The sequence below is a fragment of the Poromitra crassiceps genome (assembly GCF_964638095.1).
Source record: "Poromitra crassiceps genome assembly, chromosome: 25".
Lineage (NCBI taxonomy): Eukaryota > Metazoa > Chordata > Actinopteri > Beryciformes > Melamphaidae > Poromitra > Poromitra crassiceps.
This window is the reverse complement of record NC_139649.1, coordinates 20,609,909-20,630,215: the sequence shown is the minus strand read 5'-3', so window position 1 is coordinate 20,630,215 and position 20,307 is coordinate 20,609,909.

The window sequence follows — 20,307 nt, the reverse complement described above, 5'->3', positions numbered from 1 at the left end:
GAAGGACAGATATGCGGTCGCTATGACGACCAGCTGTGGGAGGGGGTGGGTGGGGACAGATGATCCGCGGTGGAAGCAAAACGTCCATCGGGCTGAAACGAATACAGCCGAGTGGTGACGAGCTGTGCAGGGCAGTAAAATGTGGTGGAAATGAGCCATTATATAGCCTATTCTATCTGCATCATAGTGTTTCTCAACCACTGAACCGTGGCCCACTGGTGGGCCTCAGAGCACCATCTAGTGGGCTCCTAAAGCAGGTGTTTGCAGTCAACTACTTGAAATGAATATGTGGCAGTCAACATCTATTTGTGGTGCTCAAAATCTATTGCGGTGTACCTCCACAAATAGATAACTGTATAGGAGACACTGAATGCTATAGTAGGATATGACAACACATTCTCCAACAACATATATTCACAATATGCTGAATGACACCTACAGTAGATGCAACTTTACCCAAGCTGCAGTCAGGTGATGTTGTAGGCTACTGGTCAGCTTCCAGGTATGAATGTGTGTGTGAATGTGAACAGGGCACTCCTGAAAAAGAGAGCGCATTGCTCTCAGTCAGACTCCCCCTGTATAAATAAAAGGTAAAAAAAACAATCATCAGAGACATCAAACGACTACAACAATGACAACGACCCACGTATGTATAAAAGTGAGTAAAACATTGATTTTACGCGTGTGTGTGTGTGTGGGCTGGAATTTATTTTTTTATTTTTTTGGTGGGGTGGTTGGTAGATCATGTTGAGCTGGTCATTTTAAAAGTAGCTCGCAAGGTAAAAAAAAGTGTGGCCACCCGTGAAGTAAATGGGAAACAAAATTGTCTAGTGCAGCACTGTAGTGGCATGTGTGAAAAGCGGCTGCCAACTGAAGCGATCAATTCCAAAGATTTCTGTTCACATTACTTAGTTATACATCAAATAAATGATGAAAATAGGGTCCAGGTTGAAAAATACCTAAATTCTCCATTGTCATTTCCTTCTGGATGTTCCTCTCCTCTCCGTGATGCTGCAGCTCCGGGGAAGCGCCCCGCTGGCCGCAGGAGGAAGGGGGAGGAGGAGGAGGAGGAGGAGGAGAAAGTGGAGGAGCTGATCTTCAGCCTGGAGGCTCACAGCAGCAAGGAGCTGAGACACTTCAAGTTCCTCTGCGTCTCCTTCATGGCCCAGCTGCTGGCCTCCTCCAGCTTCATTGGAAAGGTACGCCGCCCAGGTCAATGTTCACACGTCACACTGTGAGCCACTCGACTAATGTCACTCTATTCCACGTCTGGAAAGTCTGGAAAAGTATTACAACTTAATTTGATCATTTCCCGGTCTTGAATAGCGTGCAAATTTATTTAATGAACACTTAATGTCTCCTTTAGTAGTAACTCGGCCACAGCTGATCATAGCCTCGACGCCAGACCCATGAGAGTTCTTACGCTGATACACTATGTTACTGCATGCTGCAGAGCTCTCTCTGGGTCTGGGACGCTTCCCCCCCAGCCGGCTGGTAATGGGAGGGAACCGTTCACTTGGCCAGTCATATGCCAGGGATGGATACAGTCCTGCCCAATCAGTAACGACTTTGCGATCAGACAACACGGGAGGAGCAGCCCATTTTTTTAACCACTCTCTCATTGGTGCTACGACCTGTCACTCATTCAATTTCACCCCCCTAGACGCGCCCACCAAACCCCAGCAGTGGCTGTGAAGTGGTACAGACTCATTTATGTAGTATGCGGAGTGCAGCGATTCAACGTAATATTTGAGTCTGGGGAGACACTACACTGATCATAATAGAAATGTGTATATGTGAGGCTGTGCTCTGCTGCTGTTACAGGTTGCAGACAGTGGTGATGTTGTGAATGAGTCTCTCCAGCAGCTACAGCAAAGGTGAGCTTTTCTTCACACAAGCAAATCGGAAAAGGGCTTAAAGCCTCTGGCAACCCAGCCTCAAATATCGTTTTTTATAGGCTATGACAGCTGACCATCACATTAATTACCCACCCAAATATCCATCCATCTTCAACTGCTTATCCGGGATCAGGTCATGGAGGTAGCAGTTCCAGCAGGGAACCCCAACACTTCCCTTTCCCTGACCACATTAGTCAGCTCTGACTGGGTGATCTTGAGGTGTTCCCAGGCCAGCGTGGAGATATGATCTCTCCACCTAGCCCTCGGTCTGCCCCGTGGTCTCCTCCAGCTGGACGTGCCTGGTGAACCTCCCTAGGGAGGCGACCAGGTGGCATCCTTACCAGATGCCCGAAACACCTCAACTACTTCCTTTCTATGCAAAGGAGCAGCAGCTCTACTCCAAGTCCCTTGTGGATGACTGAGCTTCTCACCTTGTCCCTAAGGGAGATTCCAGCCACCCTCATGAGAAAACCACCCAAATATGAGTAAAAAAAAAAAAAAAAGTTCTATATTATAAAACAGAGCTAATTTTCAGGACTGTGGGGGTGTGGTTACATCACGTTCTATCTATCCTCTGTGTGCTCAGTGTCCATGGACACTCAGCGGAAATGTATTTTAATTTTTTATGCCTCCGCCGGCCAAGCCAGAGGCATTATGGTTTTGGGTTGTCCGTCCGTCCGATGTTCGTTAATGCGATATCTCAGGAACACCTTGACGGAATTTCTTCACATTTGGCTCAAACATCAAAGTATAATTCAGTATAATTGAAAGTTCATATTTTCTATACAGTTTTTATATGCACCGCATATCACAAATTACATATCTACAAGAAAATTATGAAATTGCCTTGCCAGGGGCTTTAAAGTTTTAATATAAGTGTGATGTAACTGCTGCAATATGTTGTTAATGTGTGTACTGTGTTGTTAATGTGTGTAATGTGTTGTGTTAGCCTGCTGGAGGAGATCCTGAGGTTCATCCACAGCGTGGCTCACTGTGTGGAGGAGAACTCTGACCAACCTACAGCCAAGTTCTGGAGAGCGCTGCTGACCAAAGCATACGATGTTCTAGACAAGGTGACACACACACACACACACACACACACACACGCCATGTGGAACGGGGCGGGCGGGTATAACTCACCCGTTTACTACAGTCTATGGCTGCAAAGAAGTCCGATTGTATATTAGCCAATGGGAGAATGACCTTACTTCTCACTTGATGTGGTGAAAAGTAGATAATAGGCAAACTGCAACTTTATTGATTTTTAAAGTTCAAAGGATCAAAAATGTATTGTCTTTCTCCATTCACCGCCATTATTTGTTTCTGACTCTGGGAAAGTGGGAAAAACTGTCAATTTCCCCAAAACTACTGTATCTCTGAACTATCTCCTTAAAGGCCCATTATGTAAGATTTTGGAAGACATAAATGTGCATAAAGTGGTTTTTATTACAAATGAGTAAATGCTCCATAACATAACTTAAAAAATGAGACCATCCACATCTCTCTGCGTCCATCCATTCCTGTGCTATGCTGAACTCTATGAGCAGACTTAGAAATCACACACATGGTGCAGTGGTAAGCGCTGTCGCCTCACAGCTCGAAGGCCCTGGGTTCGATTCCCACCTGGGACGCTGAGAACGCTGAAGGAATGCGTGCCCGTCCGCATGTCCTCGAGTGCCCACCGCCCGGGTGGGCTCGTCAAAAAAGGGCCTTTCTGTGTGGAGTTTGCATGTTCTCCCGTGCCTCCTGGGGGTTTCCTTCATTATAGGATCCCCCTTCACCAAAACATGCAATATCCTGGTTGCTAATGTGGTTCCTCCTCTGGTCGTTAAGGGCGCCTGTTCAGAGGGAGGGGAACTGGTTGGAATAGCGTGAACCTCTCACGTGCTATGTCCTACCGGTGAAGCTTCCTCTGTCAGGTGAAAAGAAGCGGCTGGCTAACTGCCCATGTCTCGGAGGAAGCAATCTAGCCAGTTTCGGCTCTCCCCAGTTCGACAGAGGGTGGAGCAGCAACCAGTATAAATAAATTAAATTAGCACTAATGGGATAAAAAAATCGGGGGGGGAAGGAAATCACACACATTTAGGCTATTCTATGTGATCTCCTTCATAACTAATTTAATAACTAATGTCATATTTTTTCACTTCCATTCACTGAGCCTCCCCTGAAACTGCTTGGAGTTCCCCTGGCGAGGCCCGCCTCCCGATTTGATATGGCTAAACTTGGGCCACTTTGAGTTGTTGTTGCTACGGTTCTATCTCCTCTTCTCTCTCCTCAGGTCACCGTGCCTCTGCAGCTGACCCGCGACCTCCTGAGCATTGTGGGTAGAGGTCAGGGGTCAAGGGTCGCGGGCGAGGAGGAGCAGGAGCAGGCCATCAACCGGCAGACGGCGCTGTACAGCCTGAAGCTGCTGTGCCGCAGCTTAGGGCCTGCCCACCCCGCGGCCTTCGTGCCCGTGCTGGAGGGAGCGGTGGAGATGATGGCGTCTCCGCAGGAGGACAGGAACGTGAAGGGGAGCACTCTGCTCTGCATCGGCCACGCGGTCAGCACGCTGCGGGCCCTCGCCATCCCACAGCTACCACGGACACGCCCCTCCCCCCCGCCCCCAAATGCCAATTCAGCTCCATTTTAAGGATGAGAGTGTAGCTTGTGCAGCTTGTTGACTGCCTGTCTCCTGCAGGTTGATGCCGGCGGTGCTGCTCACCCTGTCAGACAGGAAGCTGACCAATGAGATCTACGTGCTGAGCGCCGTGACCGCACTTCATCAGCCCCTACCTGCACGACACCACCGCACAGGTCAGCACCACAACCAGGACATGTTCTATATGACAGCCTGAAGCACAGGTCAGCACCACAACCAGGACATGTTCTATATGACAGCCTGAAGCACAGGTCAGCACCACAACCAGGACATGTTATATATGACAGCCTGAAGCACAGGTCAGCACCACAACCAGGACATGTTATATATGACAGCCTGAAGCACAGGTCAGCACCACAACCAGGACATGTTATATATGACAGCCTGAAGCACAGGTCAGCACCACAACCAGGACATGTTATATATGACAGCCTGAAGCACAGGTCAGCACCACAACCAGGACATGTTCTATATGACAGCCTGAAGCACAGGTCAGCACCACAACCAGGACATGTTATATATGACAGCCTGAAGCACAGGTCAGCACCACAACCAGGACATGTTCTATATGACAGCCTGAAGCACACGTCAGCACCACAACCAGGACATGTTCTATATGACAGCCTGAAGCACAGGTCAGCACCACAACCAGGACATGTTATATATGACAGCCTGAAGCACAGGTCAGCACCACAACCAGGACATGTTATATATGACAGCCTGAAGCACAGGTCAGCACCACAACCAGGACATGTTCTATATGACAGCCTGAAGCACAGGTCAGCACCACAACCAGGACATGTTATATATGACAGCCTGAAGCACAGGTCAGCACCACAACCAGGACATGTTATATATGACAGCCTGAAGCACAGGTCAGCACCACAACCAGGACATGTTCTATATGACAGCCTGAAGCACAGGTCAGCACCACAACCAGGACATGTTCTATATGACAGCCTGAAGCACACGTCAGCACCACAACCAGGACATGTTCTATATGACAGCCTGAAGCACAGGTCAGCACCACAACCAGGACATGTTCTATATGACAGCCTGAAGCACAGGTCAGCACCACAACCAGGACATGTTCTATATGACAGCCTGAAGCACAGGTCAGCACCACAACCAGGACATGTTATATATGACAGCCTGAAGCACAGGTCAGCACCACAACCAGGACATGTTCTATATGACAGCCTGAAGCACAGGTCAGCACCACAACCAGGACATGTTCTATATGACAGCCTGAAGCACACGTCAGCACCACAACCAGGACATGTTCTATATGACAGCCTGAAGCACAGGTCAGCACCACAACCAGGACATGTTCTATATGACAGCCTGAAGCACAGGTCAGCACCACAACCAGGACATGTTCTATATGACAGCCTGAAGCACAGGTCAGCACCACAACCAGGACATGTTCTATATGACAGCCTGAAGCACAGGTCAGCACCACAACCAGGACATGTTATATATGACAGCCTGAAGCACAGGTCAGCACCACAACCAGGACATGTTATATATGACAGCCTGAAGCACAGGTCAGCACCACAACCAGGACATGTTATATATGACAGCCTGAAGCACAGGTCAGCACCACAACCAGGACATGTTCTATATGACAGCCTGAAGCACAGGTCAGCACCACAACACTCTTATTAAATCTTGTATGTTGTGTTGACAATTGACACAACAGACACATTTCAGCAGACTGACCTGTAATCTGCTCCTCCAGGCAGAGATTACGTTCGACTTACTGTCATTTGTCTTATTCCCTGTGTTAAAATGACAGACAGCCTTCCGATTTTTCTGTCATTGTTTAAAAAAAAGAAGTTGAAAGACAGAGAATACTGGGGCGGCTGTAGCTCAGGAGGTAGAGTGGGTCATCCACTAATCGCTTTGGATAAAAGAGGTCTAATCGCTTTGGATAAAAGAGGTCGGTGGTTCGAGCCCCACCTCCTCCAGTCTGCATGTCGAAGTGTCCTTGGGCAAGACACTGAACCCTCAATCTGGGTAATCATGGGTATTGTTTACAGTCCAGTTGATGCGAGAATGGAGGTGGAGCTGATGGATTGTATGTGTCAGGATCGGAACGTGTGGATCTATTCGCGGGTAGTTGATGACCACGGGAAACTTGGTAGGTCTGGAGAAGCTGGGGTGTTGTGGAACTTGGTAGCTTGATAGCTGGGGCTGCACTGTTCGAGGTTTTGGGAACGGTTGCAGAGAGATTGCAGAAGTTGCTGGTTGCAGGAATTGCAGGTTGCAGACGTTGCCGAGATTGGTATGATCCTAGTTTAGATTATGAATCACTGGCCAGAGCCTGCCGGAACAGGCCCTTATAGATGTGAATACGACATCACCTGTGTTATGACATCACCAGCGAAAGGCATGAAAGAAGCTTATGAATCATGACATCATCAGTGATCGATGACATCATAGTAGGAATGACGACGTCAAGGTAGGAATGATGACGTCATCCTAACAGTACCCTCCCCTCAACGGACGTCACCTGGCGTCCAATGAGGCCATCAAGGATGGCATCTGGGAGACAAAAAATCCGTAGGTTCTGGTGGAGGTGCTCTTCCGCAGGTGGTTAAACGCAGGTGGTCAGGCCCCAAAGGGGGTGTAGGACAGTGGAGGCGCTCCTCCCTAATACAGGATATCGAAGCCATAGATGGACCGATACGTAGATAGAACTTCCACCGGGTCCGGTGGATCCTCTGGGGCCGGCCATCCCCCGGGGCACGACCCAAACACGGGAGGCTGGAGACCATCAAAAGGGTCAAATGCCGCCGTCTCCGAAGGCAGAGCCGCAGGGGGATCTGACACAGCGAGGCCTGCCCTCCCGACCTGTAGTTTGGGGGGGTCACCCACCGTCTCCTCCTTTAAACGCCTCTTATTTCTTCTTGCTCTTGACCGAGGGCTGACGACACTACGGGAACCTCCCAGCATGAAGCTGGGACCTACGTGTTGGTCAAGGACAGGAATTGGCTGCTGCTGGGGTACGGGTTCAGACTCGGCGAGGGGAAGGTCCACAGGTTGTGCCTCAGGTACGGGTTCAGACTCGGCGAGGGGCAGGTCCACAGGTTGTGCCTCAGGTTGTGCCTCAGGGCCAGTAGACTCGGAGGCCCCCTGCGGGGGGACGGAGCCGATCTGCAGGCAGCGATTGAACTTCCCAATGAGGCGGTCGACAGCCCTCTCCAACTCGTTAACCCTCTTGGAGACACACTGCCACTCCTGGGTCCTGCAGGGAGCGCTACCCAACCGTACAGATCTTTCGGCTGGACACGTAGAGTCTTGATCTACTGAGAGTACCACGGGCCGGCGAGCGGTGGGACCACTTACTGGACGCCGGGAGCAGGAGGAGAGGTAATGCCTGGCTCGACCACAGTACAGGCAGCTCCGGGTGTCCAAACGGCGCTGCCTCTCCTCTGGTGTGATGCGAACCCTGCCGGTCAGATCACGGTACAGATGGCTGCTGGGACTCGAATGTGGCTGCCCCTGCTCTGGGATGACGCGAACTCCCCCCCAGAATATGCCCTTAGCAGCTGGAGGCGGCCGAGAGGCAGAGCTAGAAGCAACGGCCGCAGTAGCGAGGGGGGGGGTAGCAGGTCTGGAAACCTCCGGGACGACAGTGCCCTCGGAAGCTGGGGCAGGAGGAGCGGAAGTCTGCAGAATGACACCCTCAGGGGGGTTTAGTCCGTCGAGACGATCTAGCCGTTTTACCAGGAGGGCGTACCGATCCTCGGCCTTGGAAGCCTGAACTTTCTGGGTGTCAAGCAGGTCTGACATCATGGTAACCACGGCTTGTAAGATCTCCACGGTGACAAGACCCTTCGTTGAGTCGCCTGGTAGGCCACCTGGAGCGGGCGGCGGGGGAACTGGCGTCTGACGAGGAACCCCCCAAGAGGTCGAGGCGGAAACGCCGGGGGGGAAAGCAAACGAGGGGGGCAACAGCCATTCACTCCGGCGCTGCTTCGACTGGTCGCCTAGTGGGTCCTCCTTGATCGCTAAACGGCTAAATTTGCCCGCTAAATCCACTTTTGAGTGATTCATACTGTCAGGATCGGAACGTGTGGATCTATTCGCGGGTAGTTGACGACCACGGGAAACTTGGTAGGTCTGGAGAAGCTGGGGTGTTGTGGAACTTGGTAGCTTGATAGCTGGGGGCTGCACTGTTCGAGGTTTTGGGAACGGTTGCAGAGAGATTGCAGAAGTTGCTGGTTGCAGGAATTGCAGGTTGCAGACGTTGCCGAGATTGGTATGATCCTAGTTTAGATTACGAATCACTGGCCAGAGCCTGCCGGAACAGGCCCTTATAGATGTGAATACGACATCACCTGTGTTATGACATCACCAGCGAAAGGCATGAAAGAAGCTTATGAATCATGACATCATCAGTGATCGATGACATCATAGTAGGAATGACGACGTCAAGGTAGGAATGATGACGTCATCCTAACAGTATGTCCAGATAACATTTTGGTTAATAATAATAGTAATAAATAGCTGCATATGAGACGTTGTCGGACTGTAAACATCGACAGAAGGGGCGGGATGTCCGCTCTACAGATTGCTACCCTGCGTGGTACTGTAGCTTGCTGCCATTGGTGTGTGAATGTCTGTGTGAATGGGTGAATGTACCTACTGATTGTAAAGCGCTTTGGATAAAGGCGCTATATAAATACAGGCCATTTACCATTGAGCATATTGTTGGGTTAACACGACCACTGCCTCCAGGTGTGCCGGCTGACCCAGCTGGCAGAGTCTTCCCCGTCCTGTCCACCCCAGCTGCCGGTCCACCTCTCCTCCCTGAGGAGCACCCTGGCCACCAAGCTGCCCCCCAGGGTCCTACTGCCCACCCTGTCCACGTGCTACAGCAGCATGGTCACCGACAAGCGGGTAGGTCCCTCTGTCCACTTTTGCTTAGTCTAAATGTAGATTACCAAACAAGGTCTGAGTCAAGTCCATGTCATTAACATCAAGTCTCAAGTGTAAATGTACTGTAGAGAACAGCAAGTCACGTGTGCACTTCCAGCAAATTTACATTGATGTATAATGCTGATATGTTGATTAATGTGCACTGGCCCCATACACACACACACACACACACACACACACACACACTATATATGTATGTATGTATGTATGTACACACACACACACACTATATACAGTATGTATGTATGTATGTATGTATGTATGTATGTATGTATGTATGTATGTACACACACACACACATATATAAGGGGTTTCACGGTACATGTATTCGTCCCGTGCCGTCACAGTATGTGCCTCACAGTTGGGTGCGTGTAGCTATATGAAGAATATGTCAATGCACACTCCATTAATAATAATCCTCAATATCCATATCTTGCTGTTTATGAACATTGCACATCAGAAAACATGACAATGCCCTTTGCATGTGGAACAAATCTCATCACTTTCAATCCAAGTTATTTACACAAACACAAGATCTCAAGAAACCTTTAGAAACCTTTTCAAGGCCATCAAAGCACAAGTCACAGTCAAGTCCCAAGTCACCATAAAGTTGTGTGTGTGTGTGTGTGTGTGTGTGTGTGTGTGTGTGTGTGTGTGTGTGTGTGTGTGATCAGTGTGACAGTAAAGTCATGGCTGGTGCAGAGTGTGTGTGTGATTAGTGTGACTGTAAACTGTGTGTTTCGCTCAGAGTCACCTCGGCCCCCTGCTGGCCATCCTGAAGGAACACATCGCTCACATGGAGAAGGACCAGCTCAACTGCCACCAATCAGAGCTCACCTCCTTCTTCCTCACCGCCCTGGACTTTAGAGCCCAGCACTGCCAGGTACCTGTCTGCCTGCATGTCTGTCTGCCTGTCTGCCTGCATGTCTGCCTGCCTGCCTGCCTGCATGTCTGCATGTCTGTCTGTCTGTCTGTCTGTCTGCCTGCATGTCTGTCTGTCTGTCTGTCTGCCTGCATGTCTGTCTGTCTGCCTGTCTGTCTGCCTGCATGTCTGCCTGCCTGCCTGTCTGCATGTCTGTCTGTCTGTCTGTCTGTCTGCCTGCATGTCTGCCTGCCTGCCTGCATGTCTGCATGTCTGTCTGTCTGCCTGTCTGTCTGCCTGCATGTCTGTCTGTCTGTCTGCCTGCCTGTCTGTCTGTCTGCCTGCATGTCTGTCTGTCTGCCTGTCTGTCTGCCTGCATGTCTGTCTGTCTGTCTGCCTGCCTGTCTGTCTTTCTGCCTGCATGTCTGTCTGTCTGCCTGCATGTCTGTCTGCCTGTCTGCCTGCATGTCTGCCTGCCTGCCTGCATGTCTGCATGTCTGTCTGTCTGTCTGCCTGCATGTCTGTCTGTCTGTCTGCCTGTCTGTCTGTCTTTCTGCCTGCATGTCTGTCTGTCTGCCTGCATGTCTGTCTGCCTGTCTGTCTGCCTGCATGTCTGTCTGTCTGTCTGCCTGCATGTCTGTCTGTCTGTCTGTCTGCCTGCATGTCTGTCTGTCTGCATGTCTGTCTGTCTGTCTGCCTGCATGTCTGTCTGTCTGCATGTCTGTCTGCCTGTCTGCCTGCCTGTCTGTCTGTCTGTCTGTCTGCCTGCATGTCTGTCTGTCTGTCTGTCTGCATGTCTGTCTGCCTGTCTGTCTGCCTGCCTGTCTGTCTGCCTGTCTGTCTGCATGTCTGTCTGCCTGTCTGTCTGCCTGCCTGTCTGTCTGTCTGTCTGCATGTCTGTCTGCCTGTCTGTCTGTCTGCCTGTCTGTCTGCCTGCCTGTCTGTCTGACACCATCTTTCCTCTTCCTAACAGGGAGATCTGGAGAAGACGCAGCAGATTGAAGGTCATGTGATTGACTGTCTGCTGAGCATGGTGATGAAACCGTCTGAGGTCACGTTCAGACCGCTCTTCTTCAAGGTGAGGAACATCTGCCAGCCCAAAACGTCATTATCCATCACCATCATATGTGATCAATGATCTATTTCACATTTGAGCAACATTGAAACATTTCAGAATATTAGGACTAACAATCGTGACGAATAAATGTAATAATATAATCAAGTCAAGTTAAGTTTATTTGTATAGCACATTTCATACACAGAGGCAATTCAAAGTGCTTCACATAAAATGGTTGACAGGAAAATAAAAGAATAGAAGAAGAGAATAACATGGACATTTAAAAGCATCACAACAAAACTTTATAAAAAGTGCATTAAGCAACAGGTGCAGCAGTTGCAAAAAGAGCTAAGAACTTATAGAGGACTCATTGGGTTGCACACTTACACTGCATCCCTGCTCACTTACACTGCATCCCTGCTCACTTACACTGCATCCCTGCACACTTACACTGCATCCCTGCACACTTACACTGCATCCCTGCACACACTTACACTCCATCCCTGCACACTTACACTGCATCCCTGCACACTTACACTGCATCCCTGCACACTTACACTGCATCCCTGCACACTTACACTGCATCCCTGCTCACTTACACTGCATCCCTGCACACTTACACTGCATCCCTGCACACTTACACTGCATCCCTGCACACTTACACTGCATCCCTGCACACTTACACTGCATCCCTGCACACTTACACTGCATCCCTGCACACTTACACTGCATCCCTGCACACTTACACTGCATCCCTGCACACTTACACTGCATCCCTGCACACTTACACTGCATCCCTGCACACTTACACTGCATCCCTGCTCACTTACACTGCATCCCTGCTCACTTACACTGCATCCCTGCACACTTACACTGCATCCCTGCAATCAAGGGATTTTTCCTTAAAGGGATTTGTCAATTTAATGGATTTATCCCTTTTTTCCTGATTTATATTTTTCTACTGCTTTATCAGTTCAGTTACATTACACTCTTTTTCTGTGTTGTATTTCAAGTGACTGTGTGTTTAGTTGTGTGGTTTGGACTCTGTTATAGACAGTTTTCACGGAAATTGTGTGAGGCTGTAGGTGTCCACATCATGTGTTGTGGCTGTAGGTGTCCACAGGGGCGTAGGCAGAAATTCAATTATGGGTGGGCCTGGATAAAATTGGTGGGGTAATTGCATGACGAAATTTTGCGTGCAAAGCGCGCAAAATTCCTAGATGTCATGAAGTTGTCATGCATTACACTCTGGAGATGATGTGCCCTGCATTTTTAAGCTACAAAACCATTAGCTAGCAAGGCAGCAGCAAGTTTGCCTCTAGAAAACAACCAATTAATTATTTATTTTTTTGTTTTTTGGATGGGCCAGGGCAAGAAGTGGGTGGGCCTGTGCCTACCCAGGCCCACCCGTAGAAACGCCCCTGTGTCCACAGCATGCGTTGTGGCTGTAGGTGTCCACAGCATGTGTTGTGGCTGTAGGTGTCCACAGCATGCGTTGTGGCTGTAGGTGTCCACAGCATGCGTTGTGGCTGTAGGTGTCCACGGCATGTGTTGTGGCTGTAGGTGTCCACAGCATGCGTTGTGGCTGTAGGTGTCCACAGCATGTGTTGTGGCTGTAGGTGTCCACAGCATGTGTTGTGGCTGTAGGTGTCCACAGCATGTGTTGTGGCTGTAGGTGTCCACAGCATGTGTTGTGGCTGTAGGTGTCCACAGCATGTGTTGTGGCTGTAGGTGTCCACAGCATGTGTTGTGGCTGTAGGTGTCCACATCATGTGTTGTGGCTGTAGGTGTCCACAGCATGTGTTGTGGCTGTAGGTGTCCACAGCATGTGTTGTGGCTGTAGGTGTCCACAGCATGTGTTGTGGCTGTAGGTGTCCACAGCATGTGTTGTGGCTGTAGGTGTCCACAGCATGTGTTGTGGCTGTAGGTGTCCACAGCATGTGTTGTGGCTGTAGGTGTCCACAGCATGTGTTGTGGCTGTAGGTGTCCACATCATGTGTTGTGGCTGTAGGTGTCCACAGCATGTGTTGTGGCTGTAGGTGTCCACAGCATGTGTTGTGGCTGTAGGTGTCCACAGCATGTGTTGTGGCTGTAGGTGTCCACAGCATGTGTTGTGGCTGTAGGTGTCCACAGCATGTGTTGTGGCTGTAGGTGTCCACAGCATGTGTTGTGGCTGTAGGTGTCCACAGCATGTGTTGTGGCTGTAGGTGTCCACATCATGTGTTGTGGCTGTAGGTGTCCACAGCATGTGTTGTGGCTGTAGGTGTCCACAGCATGTGTTGTGGCTGTAGGTGTCCACAGCATGTGTTGTGGCTGTAGGTGTCCACAGCATGTGTTGTGGCTGTAGGTGTCCACAGCATGTGTTGTGGCTGTAGGTGTCCACAGCATGTGTTGTGGCTGTAGGTGTCCACATCATGTGTTGTGGCTGTAGGTGTCCACAGCATGTGTTGTGGCTGTAGGTGTCCACAGCATGTGTTGTGGCTGTAGGTGTCCACAGCATGTGTTGTGGCTGTAGGTGTCCACAGCATGTGTTGTGGCTGTAGGTGTCCACAGCATGTGTTGTGGCTGTAGGTGTCCACAGCATGTGTTGTGGCTGTAGGTGTCCACAGCATGTGTTGTGGCTGTAGGTGTCCACAGCATGTGTTGTGGCTGTAGGTGTCCACAGCATGTGTTGTGGCTGTAGGTGTCCACAGCATGTGTTGTGGCTGTAGGTGTCCACAGCATGTGTTGTGGCTGTAGGTGTCCACAGCATGTGTTGTGGCTGTAGGTGTCCACAGCATGTGTTGTGGCTGTAGGTGTCCACAGCATGTGTTGTGGCTGTAGGTGTCCACAGCATGTGTTGTGGCTGTAGGTGTCCACAGCATGTGTTGTGGCTGTAGGTGTCCACAGCATGCGTTGTGGCTGTAGGTGTCCACAGCATGTGTTGTGGCTGTAGGTGTCCACAGCATGTGTTGTGGCTGTAGGTGTCCACAGCATGTGTTGTGGCTGTAGGTGTCCACAGCATGTGTTGTGGCTGTAGGTGTCCACAGCATGTGTTGTGGCTGTAGGTGTCCACATCATGCGTTGTGGCTGTAGGTGTCCACAGCATGTGTTGTGGCTGTAGGTGTCCACAGCATGTGTTGTGGCTGTAGGTGTCCACAGCATGTGTTGTGGCTGTAGGTGTCCACAGCATGTGTTGTGGCTGTAGGTGTCCACAGCATGTGTTGTGGCTGTAGGTGTCCACAGCATGTGTTGTGGCTGTAGGTGTCCACAGCATGTGTTGTGGCTGTAGGTGTCCACAGCATGTGTTGTGGCTGTAGGTGTCCACAGCATGTGTTGTGGCTGTAGGTGTCCACAGCATGTGTTGTGGCTGTAGGTGTCCACAGCATGTGTTGTGGCTGTAGGTGTCCACAGCATGTGTTGTGGCTGTAGGTGTCCACAGCATGTGTTGTGGCTGTAGGTGTCCACAGCATGTGTTGTGGCTGTAGGTGTCCACAGCATGTGTTGTGGCTGTAGGTGTCCACAGCATGTGTTGTGGCTGTAGGTGTCCACAGCATGTGTTGTGGCTGTAGGTGTCCACAGCATGTGTTGTGGCTGTAGGTGTCCACAGCATGTGTTGTGGCTGTAGGTGTCCACAGCATGTGTTGTGGCTGTAGGTGTCCACAGCATGTGTTGTGGCTGTAGGTGTCCACAGCATGTGTTGTGGCTGTAGGTGTCCACAGCATGCGTTGTGGCTGTAGGTGTCCACAGCATGTGTTGTGGCTGTAGGTGTCCACAGCATGCGTTGTGGCTGTAGGTGTCCACAGCATGTGTTGTGGCTGTAGGTGTCCACAGCATGCGTTGTGGCTGTAGGTGTCCACAGCATGCGTTGTGGCTGTAGGTGTCCACAGCATGTGTTGTGGCTGTAGGTGTCCACAGCATGTGTTGTGGCTGTAGGTGTCCACAGCATGTGTTGTGGCTGTAGGTGTCCACAGCATGTGTTGTGGCTGTAGGTGTCCACAGCATGTGTTGTGGCTGTAGGTGTCCACAGCATGTGTTGTGGCTGTAGGTGTCCACAGCATGTGTTGTGGCTGTAGGTGTCCACAGCATGCGTTGTGGCTGTAGGTGTCCACAGCATGTGTTGTGGCTGTAGGTGTCCACAGCATGTGTTGTGGCTGTAGGTGTCCACAGCATGTGTTGTGGCTGTAGGTGTCCACAGCATGTGTTGTGGCTGTAGGTGTCCACAGCATGTGTTGTGGCTGTAGGTGTCCACAGCATGTGTTGTGGCTGTAGGTGTCCACAGCATGCGTTGTGGCTGTAGGTGTCCACAGCATGTGTTGTGGCTGTAGGTGTCCACAGCATGTGTTGTGGCTGTAGGTGTCCACAGCATGTGTTGTGGCTGTAGGTGTCCACAGCATGTGTTGTGGCTGTAGGTGTCCACAGCATGCGTTGTGGCTGTAGGTGTCCACAGCATGTGTTGTGGCTGTAGGTGTCCACAGCATGTGTTGTGGCTGTAGGTGTCCACAGCATGTGTTGTGGCTGTAGGTGTCCACAGCATGTGTTGTGGCTGTAGGTGTCCACATCATGTGTTGTGGCGTTAGCTGTTGTCAGATCACTGTAAACCATCATGGCCTCTTGGGGCTTATTGCTTCATTTGAAACCTAGCTTATTTTACTGTCAGCTATTATATTAGCAAACAGTGCAAGCTAGGGGCAATTTACAATGTTTATGTTGTCAAGTTAAAAGTCTGTATATATGTATCTATATATATATATATAAAGTCTGTATATATGTATCTATATATATATATATAAAGTCTGTATATATGTATCTATATATATATATCACATATTATGTGCCCTCTGTGCTGCAGATGTTTGACTGGAGCAAGACAGAGACAGAGGGGAAGGACCGTCTGCTGGTGTTTTACCGGCTTGCTGAGCGCCTCAAAGGCCTGTTCGTCCTGTTCGCAGGAAACCTGGTCAAACCTTCTCTGACCTGCTGAGACACAGACAGACCAACGCCTCCAACACAGGTTCCACATAGTGTTCATTTTGTTGGCTATTTTTATGCCTCCACCGGCAACAGCTAGGAGGCATCATGGTTTCGGGTTGTCCGTACGTCCGTCCGATGTCCGTTAACGCGGTATCTGAGGAACCTGGACTATCCACCTGGACTCAAGGATGAACTGATTAGATGTGGCGGTCAAAGGTCAAGGTCACTGTGACCTCACGACCGCTTGTCTCATGTTTGTTAACGTGATATCTCAGGAACACTTTGACGGAATCTCATCAAATTTGCCTCAAACGTCCACTTCAACTCAAGGATGAACTGATTACATTTCACGAATGCCATTTTCAAGCTGATTAACGCAATATCTTGACGGAATTTCTTCACATTTGGCTCAAACGTCAAAGTCTGGACAGACATGGATGTCGCCTGCTGACTTGTTGGCGGAGGCATATATCCGCGGTGTGGTCGTTCTAGTCATTAAAATATGATGATTATTATTATTGATGTCATTATTCAGTCTTAACCATGAAGATGTCACCTCTCCCTGTCCTGTTGGCATCCTCGTCCTCTCTCTTCTGCTCTCTCTCTCTCTTTAGTCTGAACACAGCATGGTGAACATGAATCTGTACATCACAAGTGCTGTTTCTTGCCATTATTTGCAAATGCAAATTCTGATCTGAATGTCAATGATTATTAAATCCAGAAACATTGTGTCACATGGCTGTATGCTTACTTTAGTAGGTGGTAGCACTGGTGCTAGTAAGCAAAAAACACAAAGTAGCACAAAGACAAAGACAGATTTAGTAGCACACACTGGTGGCAGTTGAACACATGCTTGTTGTTAAGATGTTAACGTAGCCGTACCAGATGTTTCTGTTCACACACCAATCTGTTTTAATCATGCTTTTTTGCCCTCATGGTCAGATATAATTTGCCATGCCTGGAGTGAAAAGGGGCTGGTCTCCATCAGTGACCTGTATATTGATGGCCAATTTGCATCCTTTGATCTTCTGAAGAGAGCATTTGAGTTGCCCCAAACGCATCTTTATAGATATATACAAGCTAGACATTATGTCCGATCCAAGATTCGCAATTTTGAAGTTCTCCCAGAGGAACATGGTTTTGTTAAGCCCTCCCAACTCCAGGCATCTTATTTCTAAGTTTGTGTGTTTGTTCGACGATTGCATTAAGGCCCCCACTGAGAGGATCAGAGAGGCGTGGCAGGAGGAACTTGGTGTTGATCTGTCTGAAATCATATGGGACAGGAGTCTGTCTGTGGTCCAGCTCTGCTCACTTAATAGCAGACATCAACTTATCCAATTTAAAGTTGCTCACCGTCTTCATTACTCCAAGCATAGGTTACACAAGATATATCCTTCGGTCTCACCACTATGTGATAGGTGTCGGGTGTCGGAGGGCACACTGTCCCATGCTTTTTGGTTTTGCCCTTCACTATCAGGATCTGGGCCAAAATATTTGACTGGTACTCTAAGGCCTACAGGGTAGCCCTCCAGCTGGAGGCGGAACTCGCCATCTTCGGCTGCTCGGAGTCCTCTTTGCTCCTCCCAACGGCCGTGCAGCAATCTCTGACACAGGGAATGACAGTTGCCAAGAAACTAATTTTGAAGGAATGGAAGTCCTCATCTCCACCTTCTTTTCAGCTGTGGCTGACAGACATGATCTCAGTTATAGGTCAAGGTAAAAAAAAAAACTACTACACATTTGTCTGAATAAAAGAAACAAAAACTATCATTATCCTTTTCATCTGTAGTGGTTATTTGCATAAAAACACACAATTTGATTAGGAAATTATGGTATCTTTAAATATATGTGCTTTGATTAAAAAAACGTAACTCAATTTGTAAATGTGCTACTTGACAAAGTAACTGGTATAATATTACTGAAATCCTATTGGCAAGAAGTTATAATACTGAGTTACTGCTACATTATATTACATAATAGCTATACTTTCATAATGTGTTACCCAACAGCTAGAAATATGCTTTTTATCCACATTTTCTATGGTGACAGGGTGCTAGCTTGCATAGGAAGCTACAATCAGCATTACTGTACACAGGCCACAATAATAATAATAATTATTATTATAAGAATAATAATAATATCGCTATAAATATGCACAGACATATTGGAGACATTACAAACAGCACTGTCTGCTAAGTGCTAACACTTCAGACAGACTGCATAACAGCTAATGTTATATCAGAGCTAGAACTGCATGTTTTTGAATGGAGTTTGGGTAAACATAGGCTACGTCAGACTGATACATGCTATTTCACGATCACCCACAGTGAGATATCGGTGGTCTCCCAATTATGGGACGTGACCGGGAGGCTAGGGGGCGTGGCATGTTTCAACGTCAGTGTCACTCATCTCAGTGTGGAGCAGAGAGGAGAGCGGAGAGACTTCGAGAGAGAGCAGTGAAGAGGAGAGACAGAAGAGTAAACGAGAGAGAGAGGAGTAGACACGACTGTTGAAGAAGACAATTAGATTGAGTGTACTCGAGCCATGAGCAGTTTTTTTAAAAACTCACAGACATCCGAAGAGCACACAGCGACAGGTGAGCCGATTTAAAATCTTTATTGGAACGAGGACGGAGGCACTGACCTAAAATGGCGCTGGCTACCTAGCTCAGCGCTAGCGCTAGCTAGCTAGCTAGTTCAAACATTAGTTACGTTGGAACATCAAACAGCTAACTGTGTCCGTCGTGTAAATGCTTGAATCAGCACAGGTCCCCACCGAGGATTGCATCCCCACCATGTTTTGGTGCTATTTTAACTTAAAAATTGCGGTTTGCACCTGCCGAGATTTGCACCCCTCCCCCCCCCGCCGGTATTTTGGAATGCCGACACTTCGGAATGCCGAGGTGTCCCCGGAATCAATGTGGACGCTGCTCATTGCTTGAGACGAGAGATCTGTCTAAACACTTTTATTAGCGAACACAAATGGAGGCAGGGAAGTGCAGTTTTCGACTGCCTCACTCAACACATCAAGTAACGTTAAGGTTATTCTGGCAGGGATTATAGTGCCGTGTGCACCTGCTCCCCTCACTCTGTCACTCTGTGCTGCGTGCTATCTATCTATCTATCGTTAACGTCACTTGGTCATCTCATTCAAACGATCGATATGTTACATAATCCAGGGGTGTGTAGTGCAGGGTAAACAATGCATGAATGTGCCCTCTTCGGAGGTGACCAGACCCCGTTTTTGGTGACCTGTCCCTGATTTTCTACTCCTCCTCCGCGGCCGTGATTACTGTATTTCAGGCTCACTTTTAAAGCTAGTAAAGATATTACAGTACTGCACTATTACTTTTTTAAAGTGTAATTAACGTGACCTACATCTCCATGCGCTGCAGTAACGAGACAGATGTGTCACATTACCTTCGGGAAGGAGAAGGGGGAGACAGAGCGACTGATTGAATTGAGTGACATCCTGTATGCTGTGAAGTGCGGGCATTTTCAGTCGTGTAACTTGGAAACAGGGCCATGCTTGTCATTGAAATAGATCACAAGAGTGTGGTGTTTATGCCACCAGTGGTGTAGCCTATGCAGGGGCTGAGGGCTGACAGCTGTCTCTTTGCCTGTCTGTGGCATAGGCATGTAACCAATCAATCAGCTGTCTGCATCAGAGTCAAAGTAGCAAAAATAATTATGGAGTTTATTTATCTATCTAGTATATTTATATTTTTGAGTAAATGATTATTAGCCTACATTTAGGCTATTTGTTTATTTAAATTCATATTATTTTTTCTTTGTATACCACTGTGATGAGAACATCTGCACTGTTTGCATAGCCTATTTGAATGTTTTTTCTTTAATCAAAGTAGCACATTTTAAAATTAATAAAAAAATTGCTGATGTGGAAAAAAATGATCCAATCTGTGACATCAAAACCGTCACACGACACGATC